General features: G+C 36.3%; 2 protein-coding genes across 24 annotated transcripts in view; one reads left to right on the top strand and one right to left on the bottom strand.

Moving 5' to 3' along the window:
- The window catches only part of LOC106508906 (uncharacterized), a 352,985-nt gene extending 345,766 nt beyond the window's left edge, over positions 1-7,219 (top strand). The window contains exons 4-5 of the transcript XR_002338703.2: positions 3,898-4,033; positions 4,330-7,219. The gene's annotated coding sequence lies outside the window, so the exon portion shown is untranslated. The remainder of the gene's footprint in view (positions 1-3,897; positions 4,034-4,329) is intronic.
- The window catches only part of LOC102160801 (uncharacterized), a 1,256,521-nt gene that overhangs the window by 261,735 nt on the left and 969,633 nt on the right, over positions 1-25,153 (bottom strand). The gene's annotated exons all lie outside the window — the stretch shown is intronic.

Below are 25,153 nucleotides of genomic sequence, written 5' to 3'. Positions count from 1 at the left end.
AAAGAATGGGTGTCCCACCCCTGAGGACTCATTTCCTTTATATCTTGGCTGTTGACTTTCCTAAAGTACCCCATTCAGGAGCTTTGCACTTCCAATCAAAATTGCAGGGCAGGGAGCATCAAGATAAGAGGTCTTAGAGCTTTCATATTTCATGGTCAATGGAGAAGACCATATAGAGAAAACCCATGTGTCATCAACAATGACTCCAAGAATAGAATGGACAGGTGTCTAGCAGGTTTAGAACCATCCCAGGGAAAAAAATGACTTTGGAAATACCTGGAGCTCCCTGCTTTGTGGTCATGTGACTCAAACTCTTAAGGGATAAGGAACTTAGGTTTAGGAGCAAAGGCTCAAATAGAAGTCAATCTTGAGAAGAAGATAAATGGAATGAATGGGTCCTCATGACCTTAATTTAGTACTTATAAAACCTAGGAAGATAGCCTAGGAGAGAAATATACAACATGCAAAAGCTTAAGAATTTTAAGAATACGCAGACAGATGAAAGAGAAATCAGCAACTACAAAGAAATTAAGGAGGAAAATATGCTACTGTTTAATCTTGTTTAAACCAGAATAAGTAAATGAAGCTAGGTGAAGGAGCCATCAGTTCTGCAGAGAACACATACGAGGCATGGAGAGGTAAACCATGCAATGGATATGCCATTGGCTGTCTTTCCCCAGGGAAAAATTTGATCCAACATTGGTAAAGTGGAAATCCTATCTGTGCTGCGCCTGCTGCAATTAGTGATAAACATGTGTATACTAACTGTGAAATCACATACAGGGACTTCTTGCTTCTTCTTTAATAATCCTTTTGCTTTTAGAATATCAGGTTAAATAATTTGATCTTCACACCTTCAAAATGGAAGAGCTTAAGTTATTGTACTCAACTAAACACCTGGTGTTGATCCAAGAGGCCAGAGACAGATGGCCTTGAAAGATGGTGCCAATCCATTTGTTACATGACCTCTAGTCACCAAGCCAGTACTGGAGCAGGGAATGAACACTGATTAAGCAGAGTAGTCTGGCTTATGACCTCAAGAAACTGTTTATGGTTGAAAAAAAAAGACCAATGTGGGGGTGGTGGGGGGAAGGAATACTCAATGAGTAGGTGATGTAAGGCTGATTATATTCCGGTAAATTTACCAATTTTCATCCTTGGGAACACTTGAAAATACTTTGCATGATAATACTGATTAGTCTCAGAGAACTGAGCTGAAAATCGTCCAACACTCCCCAATTTCCAAGTTATAACATATGTGATCAATGACCTTTTATATCCATTACTGTATTATTGGGGACTATCTTTGCTTTAAGACTGTCTTACTATCAGCTAAGGCTTTAAAGCAATAGTTCTCAAATGAGGGGGTGATTTTGACCCTCAAGGGACCTTTGGGAATGTTTGTACATTTTTGATTGTCACAACACAAGGGGGTGGTGCTATAGGAATCTAGTGGGTAGATCCAAGGATGCTACTAAACTGCCAACAGTGCATAGGATAATCTCTCACAACAAAGAATTATCTGGTACCAAAGGTCAATAATGCTCAAGTTGAGAAAGCCTGCTTTAAATATGTGAACACTTGCCCAAGATCCTTTATTTAGAAGACACACATTGTGACTTGATATTAAACGTCAGTCTTTCTTTTTAAAAATATGATTGTGAAAATATATCTATTGGTAAAGAGTTATGTCTAAGTTCCACTTCTGTGTTTAGAGAAATGATAAAGCAGACTAGAGCATTTAGAATCTCATAGGCCATCAGATGCATGTGTGTTTTACTCCACATTTGTGTATTCATTCATTATTTCTTCCATTATTTAAGTTACTTTACTAAGCATAGGATTGGCTGAAAATATGCATTTCTGTGGCAATGGGGCAAAATACAGACCATGCCTTTTATTTTATCTACTAATCTCAACATAACCAGCACTAAGACTATGAACCTATATAAAATCCTAAATACAATTCTTGCCACTGACTCATTTGAAAGATTTTAAAAATGCATTAAATACTCACCAATGTCACTTGAGTTCACAAAATCCTATGCACAAGCATTAAGTGGTTACCCTCTTTGCTTCTCAAAGGCCCATTTAAAGCTCTTTCTACATATAAGGCAGCTGAACAGTTGCCACGCATTCTGACTGCACCTTTTGGCTGATTTTGAGTATGTAAGCAATCAGCCATGTGTGCACCTTTTACAGGGCAAAGTGATTGACAAAAACTTGGAAATAATCTTTGGCTCAACTGCCCTTCTCTGTGAACAAAGAGTAGCTTATCCGATCCCGATCGTCTGGAAGTTTCATGCATAAGGGCTCGGCTTTGCCCTGTTTTACCCTCAGATAAAGAGCTTGAATTTTCAGTTAGATGCTACTGTTTGCATAAAACTCCTTTTTTTTCTCTGAGACAGGATAAATGTGCATCCATGTCATCATTTTAGAAATACTGATCATATCCCCAAAATGAAGTCCTTTGATCCCCCTTGGAGTGAAAAACACTTTCCTCTTAGATGACTCTTACCAACAGAGCTACTCATGTTGAGAGAGGGAAAAAAAAAACAAACCAGAAAAAAAAAAATCACCCTGACAATTGCACAAAGGACGACTTTATAGGAGACCTTCAAACACTGAAAATCAGCCACCGCTCCTGCCGATCATTATTGAGACATCTGTATTCACTTCACACTGACCCAGGCACTAATCAGCCAGGAAGTGCAACAAGCACTGGCAGAAAGTATACAAAGATAAAGTACCAAATGGTATGAATATTAAAATCATAAATACAATAAAACAAGATAATGAGTGTCCTCAATTATAATAAAGCTAAAGCCCAATTAAAACATAATCACTGACTTATTATTCAGAATTTTTTTAGAGATCATATTTAGCTGATTTGTTACACTCATTTCCCTTTAAAAGATTTCATCATCACTCTCTTTTTTTGCATATCCACTTTAAGAAGATTCATTTATCCATCTAATTGAATAATTAGGCTTTTTTGATTAATTGTTTTAAATAGTTTCATGTCATGGGTATCTTCTCACTGAAATGCTTTTATATTATCTTCTGTGCCTTGATGTTCCTGTTATAAATTACAAGTAATAACATCTTTTCACCTCTCCCTTTGGCACATCCAAAGAGGACTGGATTTCGCTGGAGAGTTTCCCACTGGTTCTTCTCTCCATCCCTCACTTTCTTTTCTGCTTCTCACCAATGCAAGTGTTTCTCAGATTCCTCAGATGTGATCATTTTAAACAACTAAGCTATAAAGCAAGGGCGGTCCTCTGCCTCCTTATGTTCATCCCTGCCATTGCATACAAGATTCAGAGCTTCAAAGCTTTCCCCAGGGGTCCTAACCCAGCAGAAAATCCTGATTATAAGTGACATTTGAGTGGATTTTTAGAATTAGTTTATTAACAATTATATCCAACCCAAGGCTCTTTATTAACAGTATCTTTATTAACAGACAGTCGTCTAGGACAGAACTCAATGCTGCTGTGTTATCTTGCCATGAAAGCAATTTCCCACATGGGAAATGATCTCAAAGATTATCTGAAGGTCAGTTTTGGGAGATGATACCTTCTTCTAAGATTAGAAAGGCCGAAATCATGGAAGCCAGTCTGGAGGTGGGGTGGGGCTTAGTGTTGTGACCGCCACCTTGCTTCTCCCTGAGAATCAAGCATTTCCTTTTGAAAAATTAGGCAATTCTCTCTCCTAGCGCTTGACTGCCTCGTGTCTTTGACACACCTCACCCACTAATCCCACTGCTACAAAGGAAGCCTGGAGTGAAGCATTTCTGTTGCCGTGAATACAAACTAGGTCATCACTTGTCCCTAAAAGTGATTTAATTGACTCATAATCATTTAGAATATTCCTTGAATATTGCTCTTTTACCAACAGAATGGTGCGTTTGTAATTGCTTCTTAAATATCAACAATTCATATGTGACAATATTACAAATATGGCCCAAGTGGAATCATTTCAGCTCCTCTCATAGGCCAGTAGCTGAGACGCCTCAAACAGCTCCGAGCAGCAGGTGAGAGCATGGTTGATGTCTGTTCTACTTTCAGGAGTAAATTTTGTCTGCCCTGAAGTAAAATGCCAGGTGAGGTCTTTTATGAATCTGGTTTAGAATAGCTAGTTTTGGATTAAATCTAAATGGATTTGGGAAGAAAAACAGCTCTTTTCCCTAATATTTTATCAGTAATCATGCCATCGGGGAACAAATGGGGGAGTAACATGATTATTAAAAAAAAATCATCTGTGATTACAGAGAACAATTATGGCTATTTCATATATTGATTAACGTGTTTTTTTTTTTTTTCTTTAAAGGTAATAACTATGTTACCATTTGATTTCTAAGAGAAGAGCACATTTTCTCTTAAGGGCTTGTAATACTGAAGATTATGGATAAGTCAAGTATCAGGACAAGGTGATTACTTAACATCTGTGACCAAGTAAAGGGCTAAAGGAGAAAATCAACCAACATCTGCACTGTCAGTAAAATACTTGGGGGAAAAAAACACAAGTGAAGTGTGATTAATCACCATGGATGTATGATTGAGTCAATTGACTGTTACTTTTTCATGATGATTAATCAGCTACAAAAATTATAATTGTCCCACTTCTAGTGGCTGCATGCTGTGCCCGATGACATCAGCTGGGGCTATAGATACTCAATGTGTGGTTTTCAAAAGAATATGCAAATGCGGCCGGGTAAGGAGGGGTGGGGCTTCAACTCCATTGTAAGAAACACACCACGAGTCCTTGCCCTCCTATTATGGTTGGAGTTTTCTTAGCAGCTTCCAGAGAGGGCAGTTCTTGTGCTATTATGACTATTTCATAACCTCATCACCACCACAAGGGAAAATTAGAGAAACGCATTTTTGCAAATTGGCCATTATGATCTTGTTCAGGAGATGATCAGATCCTCAGTGACTTATTTTCTTCCTTTCCACTGATTTCTCATGTGATTATTGCAAAACGGTGACATAAATATATACGCAAGGAATGATACACTGTAGCAAGGGGTAACCGGGGACCTGGGCTTTTAGCTCATTCACACGCTTGACCCCTTTGGCACATTTGTGGTGTAAGCTGAAGGAATCTGGCTACAGGTATCCATCAGAATTTATTAAGGAATGTCTGTTGACTAGCCATGACTGTGTGGTGAAGTGTGACTAACAGAAGAGGCTTGCTTGCAAGTGTGATGTTTTTAAAGACTACTTTTCACAACATTCCTAAAACCTCAGGGCTGCAATATGTTTTCATAGTTGGTTCTGCTCACCAGTTCCTCACAGGGACTACTGAGAACAGTCCAGTACAGAATGAAGCACAGCACCCATTCTCTCTCCAGGTTGGGGTCTTCTGGTATTGCTGGGAGTGACATGGTAGTATTGAGCGAAGCTCTTCATCAGTTACCTGATCCACTCCTCTTGTAAATTGATTGTTATCTTAAATTCATGGTTTAAGGGAAGGACTTAAGATATTCAGGTCTAACACAGCAACCTGACTGATGAATTATCCCAGTTTGGTCTCATCAGGCTAGATCCAAATACACAAGTGAACTCTGCATAAGGGCAGCACAGGGCAAGAGCCCTGGTTCTCTGTGCATTCCTTGCTCACTTTCACCATATTTCAGCCTGAAAAGCCAAACCACTTTCAGGAAATGTAGGCCACTGCAGGCTGGAAATTCAGGCTCTTATTTAGATTTTCAAAATGGGCCGATTTCTTTGAAAAAAATCCTTGGAGATAACATCTTTAGAGGAAGAAAAATCATCTTTTACATTCATTAAAGAAAAAGGAGGATTTCAAATTTCTTTCCAGCTAGTTGTAAGCAGGCAATACCTTTCTGAGCCTTCAGCTGTACATAAAGTTAGCACTAATGATCTGTAATGAAGTGCCTCTTTTTTTGCACATCCAGCATTTCCCCTTTAAAGTTCAAGAAATCACGCACATTTGCCAACACTATTCCCCTTTTAACACATTGACTTTACTTCTAAACTGAAGCACCAACATGCCTGGAAAAAAAATCCTTCGTGAGTAATTTTTCTACTGGTGGGCTGAACATATCTACCAATTCTAATGTGGCAAGACACAGGCTTGTGAACATGCATCACCCCTGATTTCTTTCATTTTAAATAGGAGTTATTAACACATCTCTCTTATATACACATGTACTCCAAACCTATAGAGGCCTTCAATTTTATTAATGTGAATCACTGAAGTCTCTCTGACTTCTTATATTTAGATAAGAAAGAAACGTGGGAGCTCCAGTCTCTTGAGCTTTCTCTAGGTACCTACTAATTGTTAATTATTAGAGACTAACTAAGTCACTGAAGTGAGTCATTTGGCTGGTGTCTCAAATGCTGTCATTTACTACTACACAAATCAGCCTGGTGATAGAGTGTCTTTAAATTAGGTTACAACCATGCAGTTATTGGACAGGGAGTAATTGATAAAACCATTAGTAACACTTGTAGAGATAACAGCTAGCAAAATCATGCAACCATAATTATTCCTAATGGATACATGCTATAAATTGTGGCAAGAAAAAATCTTGCATTATCTTTCAATCAAATCTGACAGCCCTGGAAGATTACAGTAGACTAAATGCTTCTGTAGGAGAAAGTGACCTATCAGAATTTCTTTGCTTTTTCTTATCCTTCTTTCCCATAAGATTATGGGTTTTTCTTTTGTAATTTCTGTCTCTGATGGCTTTCAGTAAAAGTAAAATGTAGGTCTTTTATTAGTTGTCTTTTTGTGGGTTTTGAAGTATATGTATTTTTCCAATCACACATAAGACACTGCAAGTCATTTCATAATGTAATACAGAGACAGTTAAAGGTTAAGGCAGAGAATTCCCAGTTATGGTTTATTTTTCAACAGCACAACTTACTGATGGTCATTATGTAACTTTACTCTAAATTTTGATATCAGTATTCAATTAACAAAGAAAATCTCTGGTTGTAATGAAAAATTACTATTGTTCACTTACTTTGATTCTTTCATTGAGAATGCAAAAAGATAAATCTCTATGGGGAAAATGCAGAAATAAGTCCAAACTTTAACAAAGCTTTCTTACTCAACTGCTACCTTCTATGGTGTGGCATTTCTGAGATATATGAACATGGTCAGCAGTAGGTGAGGAAAACATGCCTACATATTTTCTGAGTATAGAATTGTGTAAATATATAAATAAAAGTTTCATGTTTTAAATATATTTTATTGATATGATTATCATCATAGGCTGGATAAAAATCTTTCCAAAGACGTAAATAGCTTTCTATATCTCTGCTCTGTTTCCCAGTATCAAGAGGTTTCAGTTAAGAATTAGTGATTATCTTACCTAAAATTCTCAGGAATCAGAAATATAGAGATTTAAATAATTTTCTCAAACTAAAAAAAAAAAAATCTTAGTTTAGGCAAAGCTATATCTGGAACTCAGGTTTCCTGGCTCCTGGTGAGTGTTATCTTCCATTTTCACAAAATTGTGGATACTCTTAAACATGAAATCTTATAGGATCTTGCACATGACAAGTGTTCTAAACATGTTAGTTGGCATTAACAAACCATACAGGTATATAATTTTGTAAACAAAAATGATAAATATGTAGCATTTTTATTTTCTCTTAAAGCTGGCTTTTAAAAAGTGGGTGGGAGTGAAACAGTTAAATAAGCCATAAATTACTAACACAGATGTACATGCATGCAGATGTGCACAGCTGCTGATCAACTCACTATTTTTCCTATTACTTTCACACTATTCTTAAGAAAAAAGTAGGTATGGATAGAACTGCTCCTTTCAAATATTGGACCCCTAGCCTTGGAACTTCCATATGCTTTTTGGTGCAGCCCCAAAAGCAAAAAAAAAAAAAAAAAAAAAAGATGGCCCCATATAGATATATGAGGGAAAGAACAGAAAGAACATAACAAAACATGTGCAGGCAAAGAAATGTACAATAACTCCAGTAAACATATTTCAGACAAATAGTTGTCTTTATTCTCATATATTTAAGGAGAAAAGTATTACTAAAAACTCCTAAAGGAGATGTACAAGAAAAAGGAACAATGATAGCACACTAGACTAATGTAACACATAAGCTAACAGAGCTCAGAAGAGAAATTGAGTCAAACAATAAAGCCATTTCATGATGTGAAACTGCATAAAGACATAGCAAATACTGCTGCGAACACTGTCATGCAGTTCAGGCTTGAAAAAATTATTTAAGACAGAATGTAAAAGGACAAAGAGAACAAAAGGATTAAAGTGAACATTATAGATATTTGAGGAGGTTAAAGAATATCCCATGTATACATACTCCTGTCTCTAAAGAAGATAGCAAAGCGAGTGGAACAGAAACAACAAAGTTGTAATAGGAGAAAACTTAAAAAAATAAAAGAAAGAAAATAGAAAATGGGCTATCTGAATGCCACATAAGATTTTTTGAGGACAAGCACATTATTAAAACAATCGACATTCAGGTTATTTTAATAATTTAATTGCAAAGATAAAAATTTCATCCTATGGGAAAATGACCAGAAATGTTAAATAATCTATAAAAGTGATGACCAAAAATGTTCATAGGCACATTAAAATTTCAAAAGCAATGAATGAATGTTCATAGCACACTGAAAAAACAACTTAAAAAGTTGACCCTAAAACGTATTGACCAGTTCAATTATGGTCTGTGCATAAAAGCAATAGGAAGATGTTCAAAATTTGCAAGTCTCCAAAAAGGAATATAGAGGCCTTTTTGAAAATGACTACTTAATGAAAATATCTACCCATGAATCAAAATAAATAACTTGAGAATGAGGTATCTGTGGTGTGAAATTATGGGTAGAGAGCTAAATGAAAACTTTGATATTAACAAAAAGATATACTTGACCAAATACTGAAGATTGTCAGGAAGAGGAGATGGAAGACAATGTAAAGCTACTCATTTTGTTTATTTAAGATTGTTGGGGAAAGATATAAGTTTATTCAGAGTGAGGTTATATACTTGAAGGTAGTTAAATCAATGAATAGGGTTCTATTAATTTTTGTTATTCATTCAACAAAAAAACTGAGCAAGTTCTTTTATTTGCACTCTTCTAGGTATTAAAAATCAGTCTAAGAATGAAACCACTGTAGATACTTAAAAAGTTAGGGTGGAAAAGGATGTTTAAAAACAATAACAAAAATTATCACATAAAATAATAAACTTAAGACAAAACATCTGTTATAGTAAAATATAAATGGAATGCATTTACCTATAAAAAAGATTTTGCTGGGTGGTATAACATAATTCATTTTTATGCAGTGTATAAGACAAAACTAAAAGAACATCTCAGATAGGTGGGAAATAAAGAAATGAAAAAGACATAGGCAGTAGAAGAGGAGGAAGAGGGGAGAGAAAGCCAGGGCCTCAACTTCTAAAATGGCTTAAACATATGAAAAATGCATTATAAAAGACCGTTGTAATGACAAGAGTATAAATCACAATGAAAACAAAATTGTTGGAGTTCCCTTGTGGTGCAGCAGGTTAAAGATCTGGCTTTGTCAGTGCAGTGGCTCCGGTCACTGCTGTGGCGCAGATTCAAACCTGGGCCTAGTAACTTCCACATGCCACGGTGTGGCAAAAACAAACAAACAAATCAACCCCTCCCCCCACAGTTGTAATGGAGATGTGCCAAATGACAGAGCATCAAAATGTATGAGGCAAAAATCATCAGACATAAGACCCTATGGGAACACACCTCAGCCTCTAGCAAACCAAGTAGATAAAAAATAAGTATAACTGTCAGAATCTACATAAGATAATTAGTGATAGGGTAATTGTATACTTGAAATTACTTAGTTTTTAAGTGCCTGTTGACCGTTTACAGGTATTTCTTAAATAATTGTTCATAGAGGAAAACCACAATTAAAAACGTACAAGCAATATTGACTATTTTCTGTGATTATTATGTGATAAGGGCAACTCTGCAAAAACGAAAAAAAAATGATAAATCAATAGCTAGTCAAAAAAAAATTACAAGTGATTGAAACAGAGAGAAAATATACCTTAGAAATAAGGACTTTGATATAACCACAAGTACAGAAGAAAGAATGCTCTGCTCAATTTTATGGAAGTATGTTTCCAGACTTTACAAAGTAAAGGAATTTCAGAAAATATAAATTAGCAAGAATTACAGAAGGACCTTTGTCTTTTTACTTTGGGTTAACACTCAGATACACTTTATCTCCATTTCATCAGTGCTGTTTCATGATGCTTATGGCACCGAAATATATTTTGAACACTTTAGAGCAATCTCATGGTGAGAGCCACAGACTTGGGGACTGTTTTCTCTATCTTAGAAATAGATTTGCAATACCAATTGGATAGAGAAGGGTGAAAGCAGTGCTTTAGTCTGAGAGCTTCTTTCTTTTTGTTTTATTGAGTAACTATCAGAACATTCTCCATGGTTTTTAGTAACAAATTGTATCAGGCATTTCTCTTATTATTTAATCATAGACATACTTTTTTCTTCTATTCAGATCTTCATCATAAGCCAATACATTAAAAAAAAATAAAAGCAAAACAAAAAATAACTAAATGTCATACTAGGTGCTATAAGAGGTCCCCTTCGTTCACACTTGGGCGTTAATTAGAAGTTTTGTTTTTTTCACTGTCTCTTCCTTTTGAAAAGACTATTTGAGAGCTTATATTATAGGTGCTTAAAATAATAATCATATCTCACTAGAGGGTACTGAATTTATCCCTTGAAAATTAAAATATTGTGCTTCTATCACTCCCTACCCTATGCCACAATTTCCTCCTCTTGTAAACTCCTTTCTTTCCAATATTTAAGTATTTCATTGTTTTAAAGGTAGCAATATTTATACCGGTAAATACTACTGTTAATTTTCAACTGGTAGTGTAATTATCAATTGTTTCATCAACAATACAAGTACAAATGAGATTGTGTAAAAATTTATGTCATTTAACTCAAGTGTAACAAAATCACATGTGAATTTGTAAGTATCTGCAAAACGAGCACCTATTTGTTTTTTGTCATGGTGCAATCCATGTTTTTTAATAAAGATAGGTTAAAAATAAGATGAGAAAGGAAGAGCTCATAAAATTCAACCTCCAGCCCTGTTTGTGTGTAATTAGCAAACATCATTTTTTGAGTGTTCCTATGATTTGGTCATAGGAACACTGAAAGTAAACAGGTAGCTCTGACACAGAGGCTATATAAGTTGAAAAGAGGAAAGAATAATAGGAAATAACTTAAAAGATCTTATGAAGCTTATAAATAATAAAATTAATGTAAATATTATATTTTGAGCAATGAAGTACAAGAGAGAAGGAATGAAGTAGGGTTAACCAAGAGAGGTTTCTGGCACTGGTTAAGTTTTGAACAGTGAAAAGATATGGAAATGATTATTTAGGAAGATGTATTGTAAATATAATGTTTAAACGTGCTGTTGATATTTTTTTGTCAATTCAGGGTTCTTTCAAATCCATATACATTTGCAGATTAAGTAAAAAACAAGCCAAGTTATTCTTATATTTACTTATGTGATAAATCTCAGAGCAGTAATTTTTTTCCAGTTAAAAAATTGAATTTCAAATGTTTCCATAACATGAAAGTCCTAATATAGTGCCTTTTAACTGATCATTTTGATGTGTTTTATGACTATTAACTTGTTAATTCTCAGTATACTCCTTTGAGAAAGATAGAAGAGGGAATTATTATAACCCCAGTTTATTAGTCAGAGAGTGAATCAGAGAAAGGTGAAGTGCTTCATATCAGGTCACACAATTGGTTAGTAGCAAAGGCAAAAAATGAACCGTGTCAGAAGTCCCCAGCCATAGGCAACTGTGGCTGCCTTCAAAACATCAATCAGTGAACATATTATGTTTTTTTAATGACATGTTAATGGTTTTAAAAAACCTCTCCTGGTTTAGAATATAAACTGGTATGTGAATATCACAAATTAAGTCAGTTAAATTAGTTCCAGTGAAACCCTTTGTCCTTTAAATGAAAAATTAACCAACTTGGTACGTAGATCAGAGCCAGACTAGCTTTAATACACTCAAATTCATATAAACCTCACACTTCCCTGGAGAAAGTTGAGTGTCTAAAGATTTAATTCAAGTTCCAAGGTCAAGCTAAATAGATCTGAATTTCTTCTTAAAATGAGAGTTTCATTCCAATAAGTATCTGACTTCAATTTGCTGCTTCTTCTCATATTGGGATGGCATGGCCCAGGTCACCAAAGAAAGATCAAATCACACAGAACTGCAGAGGAATGCCCTAGAAAGGTTATTCTTCCACTGGCCAGGCCGGGGGGCGGGGAGGGGAGCGGGGGCAGGGTGTGTGTGTGCACAATAAGCTATCAGGTGAGTATCTCTCTCCAAGAAGATAAGGCAAGGTGACAACTTGTGGTTTGTTTTGCATGAGGAAACTTGGGTGCCAGCTGTCCTACCTTGCTCTCCAGAGTCTTTCAATCAGCCTGAGATATTTGATTGTATTTTTTGGGCTTATAGTCTTGTTGGATGATATATGACAAAAACAAAGTTATTACAAATAAAACGAATGAAAAAATCAACACATTTCTATTCTGCTTTTTAAAGTGCATATTGAAAAGATCGGAAATCCAAAAGTATAAATATACATGAAAAATCTCACCTTAATCCCTAATTGAAAACCATACTTCATTTTGCCTGAGAGACCTCTAACACTAGGTTTTGTTTTTGTTTTGTTGTTGTTTTTTGTTGGGCTGTTTGTTTTAAATAACGCCACGTTGTTTGAAAGTATTCCAGTGATGCAAATGATTGCATCCTCAGTTTTGCAATAGTTTTACTTTTATAGATTTGATGGATTGGGTGGGTGGGTAGCTACCTCATTTTTAATTCACATTTAATTCTAAATATCACAAAAGAGAATAGGAAAATGCTGAATGGAAAGGAATCTGTTTTTGTTGAAATGTCTAGCCAAGTATGGTGCTTTGGTGCACTAAAAAACTTTTCAGTAAAAGTGATGGCAATGTATGCTTTAGTGACAGAAAAAAAAACATGTGGTGTCATACTTTTAACATAACCTCAGATGAGACCTTATTAAATTGAAGGAAATAATGAATCTCAATTAACAGTATAATTTTTAATCAAGCTTTTAAAAGGAACATTTAAAAGCATAACGTTAAAGTAGCAAAGTCTTGATTTTGTTATTAAGAAAATCAGAACTTTAAAACACATTTTAGAGAGATGTATCCTCTCAAAAATGCAGGAGGACTTTTCCATAGAACTTGAGAATGTGATTTCAAAGACAAGCATATCTAGATAATTAGAGCTCACTGCAAGTCCATGGTGCTCTTCAGAGACCCTGCCAAGCTAGGAAATTGCAGAAAATATTGCTGAGCTTGGAAATGTGGCAAGGTTGAAGATAGGAAGTCTGAGGACTGATTGGAACCTTAAAGTGGGAAGTCTACATGAATTGCCATTTTCAGGACCAGGAGAACATGAGCGGCAATTAAAAGAAAACAGATGTAGAACACACATGGAAGTCTCATTCATGCTGGGAAGAATAAACATGCAGAAAAAAAGACTTCACAAGAGGGGATATTATGGTAAAATCCTGAGCTGGGCTGGGACAGAAAAAAGCACGTAAGCTAAGAGGAAATATAGACATTTCCTCTGAGTGCACAAACCAGGTTCTTTCCACTCCCTGCCTCCTAGTCCAGAGCCTGGTACCCAGGGGCAACTCAAAAGTCCTTGCTTGCCACCTCTCAGCATCCATCACAGCAGTAGGCTCATAGCACATCAATCCATAATGAATATTTAATGAAATCAACATGTTGGTAAAATTAAGAAACATGACTATAGTTATTTTAACTAACTTACTCTGCTTCACTAACTCAAATTGAAATTTAAAGCTAAATTGAAAGAAGCCAGCATTTAAAATCAAAAGATGTCATCCTTCAATGAAAAGCCTAGTGCAGTGCAGTTACTAGTTCTGCAACAAGGTAAATTAATTCCATGGATCAAAATGTGTTCCCATCAAGTAAGTCTTGGAAACTATAGACTTATACTCTTCCCTTGGAGAATCACAATGGTCATGAGTTTATTAAAGGTCTGTGGAAGTCTTTCAGTAAGAAATAAATGCTTAGCAGGCATAATAAATGGGCTGAACCCAGTATTTTAATAAATTTTCTATAGACTTTTTTTTTTTTTTTTCCTTGAGGGGATGGGATTGTAACTACCCAGTGACATATCATGAAGTTAGAAAATAGTGTAAAATGTGATGATCTATAGTAATTGGTCCTAGGTCACCCCTGATGGCCAAAATGAAGGTCGTCCATTCAGTCTAGAATCCTCTAGAAATTTAGATCTCAGGGGGTCTAATGAAGCCTGTTTGAAGTCAAGAAATTGGGATTTGCTTAGTTAATCTAAATTCCTGTGAAGTCTGCAAACCAAGCTTGCATTACCAAAAATTTAGCAGACCATTCTCAAAGGTCCAGAATAGATCTGGCTTCCTAATGATAGTTCCTGTCCTTTCAGCTCCTTCTCTTTGTTACTTTCATTAGCAATCTGATCTTACTGAGACCTTCCTAATCTATTTTATCCATTCTGGCCTATTTCCTTTTCCACCCATTATGACTGGTTTCTTATGTTATCCTCTGAACTGCTCTTTCCTCAAAACCTGTCTCTTTTTATTCCTTCTCTGAGCTTAATCTTCAGTCCCTTATGTGTTGTTTTCCCAGAACGCTTTCCTCAGCTTGAAAACACACTCAAGTCTCTCCCATCCTAGAAAATGTTCCTTTGATTCATAACTAGCCACTGGCTGAGCTTGTTCTTCTGTTTTGTTATAAATTGCTTAAAATACTTGTTCACCCACACCCACCATTTCATTTCTTTGTTGCCCTAACTTTAAGCCCTTACCCTCTTACCACCTATAAAATTATTGTCACGAAGTTACTAATAAGCTAAATGCAATAATTATTTTAAAGATTTTACTTGGTTGTAGTTTTCCCTTCATTTTTACCTGATTGGTTACTTGTTGCATGTTGAAAGTCTTTACTGTCACTGGAATTCATTGTGCCTCACACTCATGGTTTTCTTTCTGTCTCCAGTTGTCTTCTCTGACCTCTTTGTGAGTTCTTTTTCCTTACTTACCTGAAAGACTTTGATGTCCCAGTTTGAGCCTTAGCACATAACTACTCTTTTCACTTTGGACCCAAGGATCTTATGCTTATCTTGAACGGCTTCCCATTATAAAATGATGTCTCCTGCACTTACCATTCAGTTCAAGCTCCTTTCATCTCCTGTCTGGATTACTGTAACAGAATGCTGATCAATGCTAGTCTAATCTCTGGTCCTTTCCTCAGAACATCTGCCCTCCGCTTGGCCAGAGGGATGTATCTACATTCAAAGCTGACTGCTCTATTTCTCATATCGTATAGGATAAACTCAGAGAAGGCAGGAATCTGGTGTCAGTCTACCTTCCCAACCTCTTTTGTCTCTATTCCCTGCCTCATAGAATGGCTTGCTTATACTACTCTGCTTGTGATATATCATTTACTACTTCTCTTCTTTACTTATCACATCCCTGAAATATGCTCAGAGACTACCACTCCCTGCTCCCACCACCTTTGCTCATAGTTCAAAACTCACATGCTATGTTATTTCTTCATAGAAACGTTTCCTACCCACCTTGCCCCCCCGCCCCAAGTCACCTTAGTTACCTTTTCTCTGAGTGTGGACTTACTATTTACTACATATAGTCTACTATATGGTGTTTGTTTCAGTTACTACACTGTAATATGATTCTAAATCTGTGCTATTATCTCCCCTCCAAACCTGTGAATTCCTTAAGGGAAAGTGTTGTATTAAAAAAGAAAAAGAAAGAGAAAGAAAGAAAGAAAGAAAGAAAGAAAGAAAGAAAGAAAGAAAAAGAAAGAAAGGAAGGAAGGAAGGAAGGAAGGAAACCAAGCAGGAAGCATAACTCTCCCAGACTTCAAGAAATGCTACAAAGCCACAGTCATCAAAACAGTGTGGTACTGGTATCAAAACAGACAGACAGACCAATGGAACAGAATAGAGAATCCGGAAGTAAACCCTGAGACCTATGGTCAATTAATCTTTGACAAGGGAGGCAAGAACATCAAATGGGAAAAAGAAAGTCTATTCAGCAAGCATTGCTGGGAAACCTGGACAGCTGCATGCAAAGCAATGAAACTAGAACACACCCTCACACCATGCACAAAAATAAACTCAAAATGGCTGAAAGACTTAAATATACGACAGGACACCATCAAACTCTAGAAGAAAACACAGGCAAAACACTCTCTGACATCAACATCATGAATATTTTCTCAGGTCAGTCTCCCAAAGCAATAGAAATTAGAGCAAAAATAAACCCATGGGACCTCATCAAACTGAAAAGCTTTTGCACAGCAAAGGAAACCAAAAAGAAAACAAAAAGACAACTTTCAGAATGGGAGAAAATAGTTTCAAATGATGCAACTGACAAGGGCTTAATCTCTAGAATATATAAACAACTTATACAACCCAACAGCAAAAAAGCCAATCAAGCAAAGGAAAAATGGGCAAAAGACCTGAATAGACGTTTCTCCAAAGAAGATATACAGATGGCAAGCAAACACATGAAAAAATGCTCAACATCGCTGATTATAAGAGAAATGCAAATCAAAACTACCATGAGATACTACCTCACACCAATCAGAATGGCCATCATTAATAAATCCACAAATAACAAGTGCTGGAGGGGCTGTGGAGAAAAGGGAACCCTCCTGCACTGTTGGTGGGAATGTCAACTGGTACAGCCACTATGGAGAACAGTTTGGAGATACCTTAGAAATCTATACATACAACTTCCATAGGACCCCACAATCCCACTCTTGGGCATCTATCCAGACAAAACTCTCCTTAAAAGAGACACATGCACCCACATGTTCATTGCAGCACTATTCACAATAGCCAGGACATGGAAACAACCCAAATGTGCATCGACAGATTATTGGATTCGGAAGAAGTGGTATATATACACAATGGAATACTACTCAGCCATAAAAAAGAATGACACAATGCCATTTGTAGCAACATGGATGGAACTAGAGAATCTCATACTGAGTGAAATGAGCCAGAAAGACAAAGACAAATACCATATGATATCACTTATAACTGGAATCTAATATCCAGCACAAATGAACATCTCCTCAGAAAAGAAAATCATGGACTTGGAGAAGAGACTTGTGACTGCCTGATGGGAAGGGGAGGGAGTGGGAGGGATCGGGAGCTTGCGGTTATCAGACACAACTTAGAATAGATTTATAAGGAGATCCTGCTGAATAGCATTGAGAACTTTGTCTAGATACTCATGTTGCAACAGAAGAAAGGGTGGGGGAAAAATGTAATTGTAATGTATACATGTAAGAATAACCTGTCCCCCTTGCTGTACAGTGGGAAAATAAAAAAAAATTATTAAAAAAAAAAGAAAGGAAAAGAAAGAAAGAGAGGGAATGAAAGAAAGAGGATGAAAGGAAGGAAGAAAGAGAAAGAAAGTGTTGTATCTAATTCATTTTGTATCTCTAGTTCCTGGTAAGCTTGCCTGAAACAGAGAAATCTGCAATAAGTGCTGGTTGAAGGAAGTGGTGAATGGATAAGAGGTCAGTGGGTCTAGCCTGCTGTGACATGGAGCATTGCTGCATCTTCCTGGAGATGATGGAAAGATCTACAGATACCCAAATTAAGCCTTTCTCTTTAAGATATGTGATCATCAGATTTTGTCTATCACTTTGACTATTTGTTTGAATCATATTTTAAATGCACTCTGGAATCCTACCATTTAAGGGAAAGAACAACAAATTGAATCCTTTAAGAAAGCAAAGAATATTCTAAATGTGGGAATTATCCCATTCCTTCTTCTTTCCTCTTCCCTTCAAGTATCAATGATCTGACTTGTATTTTTTCCCTACAGATTTGTATTTCTAGGTTTTGAGTTCCTTAAAGGGAGATATACTTCATACCAAATTGTATTTAAGAGTCCAGGCAAACAGCCCAGCTTGGGATATGTGATTAAGCTTCACATTCCTTGTGGCTTTTCCAGTTTTGTGCCATTTGCTCATTAGGATAATGAGGATTTTAGCAGTTCCATGGGAACAGCTTTGGGTTCCTCTAGTGAAGGGAATCATAGAAATATAAAGTACTCTGCAGAAGAGTAAATGCAGTATTCTACACTAACTTCTGTCTGACTGTCATTGTCTTAAAAAAAAAAAAAAAGTGGATTTTTCCCCTGGAATTATCTTCAAAGACTTCTTTGTAGTTATATTAGTCAGGAAAAATTCAATGTCATAGTCTGAACTTTCCTTTTCCCCCACATAGTCCATATATGTTCCATTGTTCTACAAATAAAGAGAGGTGACTGGATGATAAGGGGATTTTTCAGTCATTTTCAATTAGCTGCAGAATGTTTCTTTACAGTAGCTTGGTTTCTGGTTAGCTGACCCACAGAACAATGACGACCACTTTACACTGCAGAGACAGTGCTGACAGGGGGATAATGAGAGAAACTGTCTCGGGGTTTCCCATTAACAAGTGTAACCAAAGCCCCCATTGGCCTTGCTAATGGGTAATAGCATATTATGCTATTGGTGAAGGCCTTTAGGAGATGGTGGACAAAGTTGCTTAATTAGTGGCATCTGAAGTGTTACCTCTACTGCTCTCCTGAATCTTCAGTTTCCCTACAGTTTCTAATTATTTTCCTTTGAATAAGAATACAGTACCAGATTTCCCAACTTGATTATGCTTTTTCCCCCCTCATCTGAATGGGTAATCAAGCACTACTTATTTCAATCAAAATACACTCAAATAGAACCTAACCACAGACGTATGAATACAAGCAGTTCTGGTATTGATATTGATTTTCCAGTAAATCATCTTAAGCCCAAATGATCAAAAATCAAGACAGGTCAACATCAAAGAAACAGGAATATTGGCATGAAAGCAAGCTCCGTTGATTGGTACAAATTAAAAGATCATTTATTAGTGATTATGCTGTATAATACTGCCAGTGCCAAATGAATGCAATTAAGATGAAATGGGCCCCTGCAGCTATAGGGGTTAATAAAGACTGAATTCCTAATGATTTTTCCATTAATTATGAAGATGTCCACAAAACAGCCTTAACAAAGTGGTGGCCAGCTCAGGCAAATCTTTGTAATCTGGATAAAACACCTTCTTTAATTGGCACATTACTAGGATAATGTAAAGATTTCAACAGTTCCTAATCATTCCTAGCTGAATACAAGGTAGGTAGAAAAAAGGTTGAGAACTTATGTGGGGGACAAAAACAGGAGAGCCTGATGTTTTGAAAAATCTGAAATAACTCTTATGAAGGTCTGATTAATGACACTGTTTCAAGCCCAGAAGACCAAATATAAAGAGCATCTTCCTGTTTTGCATAATTAAATTACTCCCTCATATACCAACAGAGTTCTTTTCTTGTCTCAAATATGATTTCTATAAGGCCAAAGGTGATGAGAAGGGTAGGAGGGCAGAAAGAAGGAAGAAAGGAGAAAATAGAAGGGGAAAACTCATAAATAATTTTGAATCTGTTGAAGAACGCATTTCATCTTCAAATGATTGGGAACAAGAGTAAATCCATTCAAAGAGGTATGTCTAATGTGCATTTCAGCTTAGATTTAGAATTGAATCTGTGGCATTCACCTCCATGCAACAACGTGGTCCTATCCATGGGCCAGTCTAACTTAATCATGATGGAGCCAGAAAGGATAAGGTAGGTGAGGACAGTCAAATGGTGTCAGGAGAATTTTTGGGTTGTGGGGAAGAATAATCAGGTCTGTGCTTTCCCAGATACCCAGATCTTTCTATTAGTTAGCACAAGTTTTCTAACTGATCTTAGAAAAAGAACATTTTTCTTTTTTTCCATGTTAAGAAAAATATCTAACAATGTGTATTTTAAATTGAGGCCTTTTGCATCCCTCCTTAAAAACAAAGAGGCATCCCTTGGGATAGAACATGATAGAAGATGTATGAGAAAAATTACATATATATATGGGTTACTATGCTGTACAGCAGAAATTGAATAAAACTGTAAGTCAGCTATACTTTAATAAAAATAAAGAGGCAGTCAATGCACCAATGAAAAAAAAAATTCCACAGGAAAGAAAAACATTAGGAGCATCTGACAACTCACCTTGATCAAAATGCTTGAGGTAAAGACCTTGAAAGGGTGTGTGTGTGTGTGTGTGTGTGTGTGTGTGTGTGTGTGTGTGTGAAAGAGAGAAGGAGGAAGGGAGAAGGAGAGAGAAAGGGAGAGGGAGAGAGAGATGAAGAAAACTGAAGTCTTATTTCATATATGAATCAACTATAAAATCTTTTTAAAAAAAAAGTGTTGTAAGAAGAATAGTTTCCTGACTGCAGATTCTGTGTCACAGTTGACACGGTTTAGGAAGTAAACATGCCAACTGTAACATGTATTGGTCGCACCCTCTTGTCCCTCGGGTTGCCCCTTCTGTAGATTTTAGTTGGACGTGCATGGCAGAGATTCTCATTGGATGATGAAATAGTATACACCCATTTTACTTGATGCATGTGTGTGCTTGACTTACACAGGACCATCTGCTACTCTGATGCTCACAACTGTAAGGGACAGATGTCATGCAGATGTGCCTCATAGCCAGACAGGCTCGAGTTAGGTGTCTTTCTCTGCTACCTATATTATTTTTGATCTTGAGTGAGTCGCTTCATGTCTCCGAGTCTTTGTTTTCCTGCCTGTGAAATGGGCAATTAATATACCCTGCTCATGGTCTTTGTTATAAAGTCCAATCAAAATAGTAGATGTAGAGTGTATAACACAATCCTACCACAGAGAAAATAGTCAATAAATAGTAAAAATGCTATGTTCCTTTCCTTCAATTTTTAAAGATTATTTGGTTACTACCAATTATATAATGATTTCAAACTTGGGTTGCTTAGCAAGTTAGAAAGCATGAAGGTTCTAGAGAGACTTACAAAATCTTGGATGGGCCTAGAAGTAGTTAATCATAAAACTTAATTTTCAACCTAATTAGTTATCTAATTGTGCTTCTAAAATTGTTTGTTAGGTTTGCATGTACACCTATTTGTGATATACAGATGCATTAGGCTCCCTAATTTATTTATACTTACAGGATAAATACGTGATCACAAGGAAGAAGAGAACATTGGGGGGAGGGATTTTTCTCTTCTAATATTTTAGAAATTTCATTGTTACCTTTGTTCTTCAACTCAGAAATATAAATATAAATATTTTCCCAGGTTTGTGTGTTTGCATATGTGTGCATGTGGGGGTGTGTGTCTGCTTATTGTGATATAAAATGTATTTCCTAGGATGGATATAAAAAGAGCTTGAAAGTTGATGAACTAGAGTGTAAGCTTCTTAAAGACTGGACAGGACTGTTTCCATTCTTTGAAAAGTATCTCCTATGCTGTCAGGAACAAGAAATATGACAGAAATCACCGGAAAGCATGCTCAAGTCAGCGTTTATGAAAAACTAAGTATGTGTGGAGAAAGACTTTTCCCGGGAGACAGGAAGCTCAACCCCAGTCAGTGCTTTTACTTTCCAGCTTTGATAAGCAGCAAAATTTCCTGCAATATTAAAATATAAATATCTCTATGAAGATTACTGCTCTGGAGGTCATTTTCTGATTTCCTTTAAAGTCATGCAGTTCACTCAAATGTATTCTTCTGAGTGTCTTGACTGCCTTCCTATTGTGCTTCAAGGATAACCACAAGGGCTGTGTGGCGTATGGAGATTTTTTTTTTTGAGAAGCTATTTCATGTAATGCAAAAAAGGGTTATACCCTCTCAACCTCAGGCTTGAGAGGCAAGCGAGCCTGCCTTCAACTGAAGAAACTTTTAGAATTATTATGGGGTTGGCTGACTTATTTTTCCTTTTTTTTTTTTTCCTTCGTGGTTTGAATTTGTGCTTTCCCTGAGATGTGGTTTTCCAAATTTTATTTTTATTTTGCACATGTTGTTTCAGACTGGTGAAATGTTCATGAATAATGCTAGTTTATTTTCATAACTTTGTTTTATGAGAAGAAAGTTGCCGAGAGACATTTTCTCAGAATGGAGCAGATCTGTTTGGTAGGTGAGGACAGGCAGATGGTGTCAGGAGAATTTTTGTGTTGTGGGGAAGAATAATCAGGGCTGTGCTTTCCCAGATATCCACAGCCAGTCGGGCTCCTCTGGGAAAAGGTGCAATTTGCATGTTTCTTTCATCAAATTTTTCCGATGTCATATTAATAGTTCAAAGGAAGGGATATGAGTTCCTTCTTTCTTTACTGTTATTTTAATACTGAATGATCTTTTTGTACAGCATTTGATTTTAGTTTATCAATAAATAAACACCTGGAAATGGTCATTCATGATCTATCGCTAAACTTCTGGGTCAATTATGGGATTAACAGATCCATGATAAATTAGAAACCTTTATAGCATGCTCGCTAATTTGTACTCATCATAATGACAGGGAGCAATATGCACTTTTCTGGATGGGTAGAAGGATGCTACTTTCTTTATATTTCCAGTAATGAGTTTCATTGCATAGTATGTACTGAATACCTTTACCAGGTTTATAAAGCTGGGTCTCCCTTGAAATATAAGTGATTTTGAATGTATAGGTAGACCTCTTATACAATCTCAGGCAATAAGAAATTATAAAAGGTTTGGTGGCTAATTATTAGTCACCTTCCAAGTTTTCTTGATAGCTTTCCATTTGAAAGCACCCAAATATTTAAGATCAATTTTCTTAACTACAGTAAAAGAGGAGGTGTGAGGAATAAGATTGCTCTGTTCAGAACAGTATGTTCCTGGCTTTCACAAGACCTCAGGTGTAAATTTCTCTATCAGTGGAATCATATGTCATCCTACGCCTGAGCAAATTTTGACCAAATACATAGAGAAGTTGGAACCAATCTTACTCTGTTTGCTGAGCTTGATACACCCTGCTCATTCTCTCTGCTCCTCAAAAGCAAACCTTTTCACATTTTACAAATACATTTACACACACACAAACACACAAACCCACTCCTTCAACGACTGTGGGTACCCCCACCAAAGCTTAATACTATTTTTTTTAGCTTTCACTTGGTCAAGATGAGCTCCCACCAAAATTTTGTACTTTGTTTTGCAGTCAATAATTTATTGCTAATATTCACCTACATTGATGCTTGTCACTGTAGTGCATTTGTTGTGACTTTAGTGTAATACTTTGCATGAATATACCACAATCATTTATTTTCTCAGCATTTTAAGGGCATTTGCTAGGTTTTTCTTATTATGGATAACATTGCTATGAAGAGTCCAGGATATAGCTAAGAGTGTAATTGCTGGGCAATACACAGGCTCAACAGCAGGACATAAATATTAAAAAATGGTTGTACCTATTTATTCGTCCCCCAGCAGTTTATGAGAGATTTTGTGGATCCTAGGAAGGGTTTGGATGAAAAAAAAAAAAAAAAAAAAAAGCTATACGTTCAAATTCTCCTGAACCTGATTAAAATGTTGCTTCCATCACATGAGATCCTTATCCCTTTCTGCATTGTGTTGATGTTTCCACATCTGTCATCATCACTGTCAGACAGTGATTTTGTTATTTTAATACTCTCTCACATATATGCACACACAACATCTTGCTTTGCAATTGTGTACCTATTCCTCCTTCCCAGTAATTTGATGATACCAATAATTTCTCCAGCTCTCCTAAGTCATGAAAAAGAGGAAGAAATGGGAAGTTTCCAGATACGATGTCTAGATCGCCAGAGAAAAAATACATACTGAACAAAGTTGGCTGGCTACTGAAGATTAAAAACATAGAAATTTCTTCATAATTCAACTGACTTCTGTTGACTGATTTATTTTTGCTGTTTCAGAATTAACACTGAAGGTTTTCATTTATTTGTAAGGTGATCTTGCAAATGGCATTCTGATGTGAAAGTAGGAGAAATGCTTAAGAAACAAGCAGCTGCTGCTGCAAAACAGAGATGAATCCAGAAGCACAGAGAATGTCTGTTAAGTCAGCTCTGTTATAGCAAATCAGGAGAAAGGACAGTAAAGCCATCAGTGGAGAACAGAAAATACTAAGGTGTCTATATATTATTTTGAATGACCTCAATAATGTAGCATAATTGCAGATGTAACCTTGAGGATTGAAAGGGGGAGAATTAGAAAAGTATTGAAGATTTTTTAAAGTAGAAATTGGCCAATCAAAGATCCTATGTAATGTCTTTCTACTTCTTTAGTAAGCTATTGATCAGATAAAAAGAATTATAGAAAAGGACACCAAATAAAATATCAGTCTATCTACCTATCTATCTTTTATCTTTCTAATATAAGAAAAGAAATTATAACTTTACATGCATCATCTCACCTTCTTTTTAAGGCAGGTTCCTCAAGTGCTAATTTTAACAAAACTTCACAAAACATGAAAGACCAATGAACCCCTAATATCTATAAGGAAAGCATATTTTATAAACAAGTGAGAGTCCCGTAGGAGTTCCTCCTGGAAAGCAATCTATTGTACCTCACAGACAGCGACACTGCAAAAGAATGTGTTCATAGGTTGATTTTAACATCAAGATATTGCATTTAATTAAACAAGATACCACTGACCACTCCGTTTTTTAAAAAAATAACAAACTTTGATGTTTTCAAACATGCATTTGTTATGTCACTTTTCTTTGGTTCACTATCAGTGTGTCTTTATGGAAGATGGCTCATTTCAACACTCTAGAAATACTCTATAAGTTCCTTATTTAGGTAATGTAATTGTAACCTGAAATGCTAGTTTCACGTCTGTAAACAGGGTGGATAAGGATGAAAACAAGAAGATTTCCACACAATGCTGCCCCCTCACATAGGCAGAAGTCTAAAGAATATTTAGATAAAGCTGGGCCTACTGATAAGTCATTAGAAGAATTTTCCCTGGCCTTTTCACCAGAGGGCCTCTGAATGATGTGCCCACCCAGTAGCTCAAAACCTTTTACACTTACAATGGTTCTTAGTTTCACTGATTTATTTGCTTTGTTCTTCTGTTTTGACCATGCCTACAGCATGCAGAAGTTCCCAGGCCAGGGACTGAAACTGCACCACCGCTGTA

The sequence above is a fragment of the Sus scrofa genome, chromosome 1, assembly GCF_054392235.1.
Source record: "Sus scrofa isolate SSC_HxYL_T2T_F1_AM1 chromosome 1, Sscrofa_HxYL_maternal_Yorkshire_Landrace_v2.0, whole genome shotgun sequence".
Lineage (NCBI taxonomy): Eukaryota > Metazoa > Chordata > Mammalia > Artiodactyla > Suidae > Sus > Sus scrofa.
Note: the sequence above shows the minus strand (reverse complement) of the source record. Positions and strands in the feature narration are given on the sequence as shown.